The following is a 5,745-nucleotide window of genomic DNA, read 5'->3' on the forward strand; positions in this document are numbered from 1 at the left end:
TGGATATTGGTTTCCTCATTTGTGAAATGAGGGTAATCATACTTAATCCAAATGGCTGAGCATAGAGGTTCTTGAAAGCAGATAAAAACTTATGACTGTGTCCATTCTTCAAACAGCATTTACTGAGTGCCTGCTTTCAGACAGAAACTGGGCTAAGTATTTCTGTCACAGAGATGATAGGAAATTGTCTTTCTCTCTATGAGTCAGGAGATGGGAGGAAGAAAGAGATGTGCAAACACAAAAATTACTGAACAATCTGGTAGCTGCTTTAAAGGAAGTAATAGTGAATGGTTGAACAGGGAGCAATCATGATAACATATTACAGCATTTTAGGAAGAATTCTATGGCGACTCCTTGCAGGATGACTTAAAGAGGATAGATGTCTAATTTTAGTGAAGAGTTTATAGCTCCTGTTTATTGATCCCAGGGCTCGGGTCAAGCCAATGGAGTGAGGTGCTAAAGTGGACTGGAGGAAACATCTGGAGTTAAGAAGGTCAAGATTTTAAAAGTGCAGAGTGTTCCTTGAATCATCTACATATACAGTAAAGTTCCCAAGAATGATGGCAGAATTAATCTTCATTTATATAAATATTCTATATGAAAATAAGTCCTTGATAGTTAATGGCATTGACTTCAATCTTTGATTAGTTATCATAGTCTAGAAGATAGATACCAAGAAGCAGCAAGAATGTTCATTACTTAGAGCATGCTGCATTAGTGCTTCTCAAACATTAATGTGCATAGAAGTCACCTGGAGTCTTGTTAAAATGCAGATTCTGATTCAGAATCTACAGATGGCTTTTGGTAGTATTGACATTTTAACAATATGAATTCATCGTTGGGTGCATAAGTATTAATAATTGTTATATCTTTTTTGATGTATTGATCCCTTTACCATTATGCAATGATCTTCTTTCTCTTTTTACCATTTTTAACTTAAAGTCTATTTTGTCTGATATAAGTATAGCTACCCCTGCTTTTTTTTAGTTACCATTTGCTTGAAATGTCTTTTTCTATCCCTCACTGTCAGTCTCTATGTCTCTTTAAGGCTAAAGTGAATCACAGGTGGGCAGCAAATTGTTGGATCTTGTTTTTGTATCCATTCGGCCACTCTATGTCTGTTTGTGGAGAATTTAATTCACTTAAGTTTAAGATAATTACTGGTAGCTAAGGACTTACTATTGCCAATTTGTTCATTGTTTTCTGGTTGTTTTTAGATTCATCATTCCTTGTTTCTTATGTTGCTCTCTTTGTGTTTTGATGTCTTTTGGTATCAGTATGCTTTGACATCTTTATTGTATTCTTTTGTGTGAATACTACAGGATTTTCCTTTGTGGTTACCATGAGGCTTACATAAAACATCTTAAACTATAATACCCTATTTTAAACTGATACCAACTTAACTTCAAAAGAATTCATAAACTTCACCCTTTTACTTTTCTTCCCTCTCACATTTTATGTTATTGCTATTACAGTTTACATGGTTTTTATATTGTGTAATTAATAACAGATTTTTGAAGTTATGGTCCATTTTACTATGTTCATTTTTTTAAACTTTTAAACTAGAGTTGTGAGTTATACACCACTATTACATATTGCAAAATCTAACTATAAATCTAAATTTATCCTTACAAGTGATATTTATGCTACCCTTTTTATAGTTTTATGATGTTCATTAGCATTCTTCTACTTCTACTCAAAGAACTCCCTTTAACATTTCTTATAAGGCAGGCCTGGTGGAAATGAATTCTCTCAGCTTCTGTTTGTTTGGGACCTCCTTTTTTTCTGAAGGATGGCTTTGCTGGGTATAGAATTCTTGGTTGACAGTTATTTTCATTCAGTATTTCGAATATGTTAACCATTCCCTCCTGGGCTAAAAAGCTTCTGTTGAGAAATCCGCCTCAAGTCTTATGGTGTTCCCTTGTATGTAATTTCTCTCTTTTCTCTCTCTGCTCTTAACATTCTTTCTTTGTCTTGATTTTGACAGTTTAATTATAATGTGCCTTGGTGTGATCTTAGCTGAGTTCAACCTATTTAGGACTTTTTGGATTTCATGGATCTGGGTGTCCATTTCTCTTCCTAGGTTTGGGAAGTTTTTAACAATTATTGATTTAAATATACTTTCTGTCCCTTTCTCTTTCCTCCTTCCAGAAATGAAAATATTGTTTCTTTTCATTGCATTCTATAATTCCCATACCATAGGCTCTTAAAACTCTTTTTCATTCTTTTTATCCATTTTGCTCCTCTGACTGGATAATTTCAAGTGTCCTACCCTCTAAGTCCTGAATCCCTTTTTGTACTTGGTCAAGTCTACTTTTGAAACTTTATTGAATTCTCAGTTCAGTTATTGTATTTTCAACTCTAGGATTTCTGTTCTTTTTCTTTATGGTTGCCATTTCCTTGTCAAACTTCTCATTTTTTTCATGCATTATTTCATAATTTTGTTTATTGTCTGCTGTGTTCTCTTGTAGTTCACTAAACTCCCTTAAGGAGATTATTCTGAATTCTTTGTTTCACATTGATTGATTTTACTTTCATTAGAGTCAGTTATTGGAGCTTAATTAATTTCCTTTGGTGGTTTCATGTTTACCTGATTTTTTGTGATCCCTGATTCCTTATGTTGGTATCTGCACACTTGAATAACAGGTTTGCTCTTATAGACTTTATAGGTTTGCTTTGGCAGACAGGTCCTCATCTGTCAGCTCAGTTTCAGTTTCTGGGTATATCTGCTGGCAATATCTTTGGGCAGGTGGGGCCTACTATTATGGTCTACTTTGGGGTGGGGCAACTGTTTGAGCTCTGAGGACAGGGATGGTGGGTTGTGCCACTGGCTGAGAACACGTGGATAGGACTGCTGGATTGGTTCCCTACCCAAGTGAGGCTATAGGATGGGCTCAATGGTTGCCTGGATTCTCTGGTCAGGCTTACTAGATGGTTGAGACTGGGTACTATATTCAGTAGTAGATGGGGCTATGAAATAGCTTACCTGCCCTGGAGGGCAACAGGCTGCAGACTTGGTTCTGTAGATGAGCAATGCTGTTGGTTGGGATTACTACTTGGGCACTACAGGTGTGAACATGGATTAGTATGCCATGGCCCATGTGCTGGTTGTTGCGAGACCCTCCCCCCTTTTCATCACAGTCAGATGCCCAGTGGTTGAACCCCACAGATTCCTATGTACCCTTGTGGTGCAAGATTAGAATAGGGGTTCCCACAAAATAACCCACAATGCTGGGGGAGCTGGTTGTCCCTCCTGGGTTCTCTCTTCCTGCTGGAGGAAGTGGAGGTTCAGGGAAGACCCCTTGGCATGGTGCTGTGCTGGCCTCGGGGAGGGGCAATGCAGTCAACATGTAGCTGCTTTTCTTACCCTTCTGATGTAATCAGTCAGTCTTGGTCTCTGTGTTTGCCTCAGTTTCACTCTCATATTCTAGGATTCTCTGAGTGATATCTTGTTCTTGAATAACTGTTAGCTGTTCTTGTGAGGGGAAGCAAAGTCAGTAATGACTTAGGTTGCCATCTTAGTGACGTTACCTCTTCTTGTTAATTTTTTACTCCAGAATAAGTTCCCAGAAATGGAAATGAATAAAAGATATGGGCATTATTATAATTCTTAGTTCTTATTGCCAAATTATATTAATCAGCTATTATATTCTTCTACCTGAAATAAGTAAGGGCATCTATTGGATACTATAGTCTTTTAAATGTTTGCTAATTTAGTGGGTGGCAAGTTATATCCTGTTTTATTTTAATATGCCTATGATTCTTTGATTACTAAAGAGATTGGGCAAATTTTCACCTGCAAGTGTGGAAAAAAGCAATTCCATGAGCTGTGGAGTCAGATCACTTTTGTTCAAATCCTGAGTCTGCCATTTACTAGATGATATATTGGGGATATTACTTAACTTCTCTGTGGTTCTTTCTTGCTTTGTAAAATCTAAATATTTATGACACCTATGTCATGTGGATGTTCTGAATTTTAAATCAAATAATTTATGTAAAGAACTTAGAATAGCACTTAGAACGTATAGATGGTCAATAGTTATTATTAGTAGTAGTTATATTTTTCAGTTGTAAATGATCTATTTGTGCTCTTTGTGTGCGTTTGTTACTGAAAATGTCAACACTCATAATAATCACAAGTCAAGGAAGCAAACAATGATTTAGATCTGTATTGTCCAAACTGTAACCACTAGTCACATATGACAAGTTAATTAAAATTAAATAAAATAAAAAATTAATTTCTTCAGCCATGCTAACCACATGTCAAGTGATAGTAGCCACATATGACTATTGGCTATGGTGTTGGAGAGTGCAGATTTAGAGAACATTTTCATCATCACGGAATGTTCTATGGACAGTGCTGATCTAGATGGTTTGGATTATTGAGATTAAAGTGTCTTTCAAAACTTGAATTATCCAATAATTTACCTTAAATCTTTACTTCACTGTGCTACTTTAGTTTTGGCCTATGTTAAAAGTTCTGTTATTTGGGATTTTTAGATGTATTTCTTTAGTTTCTCAAATTAACTGGTAATGACATAACAATGTCAATCACAAAGGTGTCAGAAATAGGAATTTACACTATATTTTCATAAGAAGAATCAAAGGAAACTGAAATGCTAGAAAAAATGTTTTATAAATTTTGTAGGGATTATAATAATAAACCAGACTTTTTATCTATTAATTTTCCAAAAATAAACTACATATAAGAATCTTTGTTTCTTAAAATATTTAAAATCAGTTTCTCTATTATTTGTATATTCTGTATAATTATCAAATTATGGTTTCTTACATATAGCTAACCCATAAATAAATTTACTGAGCAGCAATAAAATTGATATTGATTGATGTAATCTATTTACAAAAGTTACAAAAATGTTATTTTTAAATAATAACTGTATTTGCTAAAGTACTTGAGGTAACAGGCCAAAAAGTACTACATAATCAATTGAGTAAAAATAATTTTAAAAATGATGAAAACAAACAAGAATAGTATACCTTATTTACAATTTTTGGTCTTCTAAGGTATTGATTCTTACTAGAATTCTTAGGGCTGAAAAATGGGTCATTTACCAATCAAAGAAAATTTAAGTACATTTGAAATGAAATTTTGACCTTTAACAGGGATTTTTGGAATCATATGGTGTCCATATTATTAGATGTATATATATTAAGAAAAATAGAATATTAGTAGTAAAAGCAAAATGCTATAAGGATTCAAAAGGAAAAGCTAACCAAGTCATTTGAGGGAATCAAAAAGTAATATATGGATAAGTTCACATTAGAAATGGACCTTAAAGAATGGAGAACATTTTCTTATAAAATTTAAGAATATCAATTTAAACTCATGACTTTTTATATACTTGAAGTAATGTAATCCATTTCAAATATGATCCTTTTTGGCTAGTGGAAACACCATCTTTGGCCACTTGGAGACACTTCATCTTGTTTCTGTGTCCTAGAACATGGCTCACGTAGTCTTTTATAGCTTCCTTGTTAGGAAGCTTTACACCTTCCTAACAAGGTGTCCAAGCTTATCTTAAATATGTCTTGCCATAAGCTTAGAATCATCATAGGCAATATTTTTTTTTTTTAAATCTGAGATAGTGGGGAAAAGTTCTGGGAGACAGAGGAAAGACAAAGGCATTATAACTGTTGACGGAGGAGTTGCTTCTGTAGGTCTACCCAAAGAAGTAGAGAGTGGGTCTTTGATTAAAGACAGCATGGTTGTGAGGAATTGGTTCT

The sequence above is a fragment of the Eumetopias jubatus genome, unplaced genomic scaffold (genome assembly GCF_037043125.1).
Source record: "Eumetopias jubatus isolate StellerSeaLion01/CBP00866 unplaced genomic scaffold, mEumJub1_p1.0 scaffold_6, whole genome shotgun sequence".
NCBI classification, from domain to species: Eukaryota; Metazoa; Chordata; class Mammalia; order Carnivora; family Otariidae; genus Eumetopias; species Eumetopias jubatus.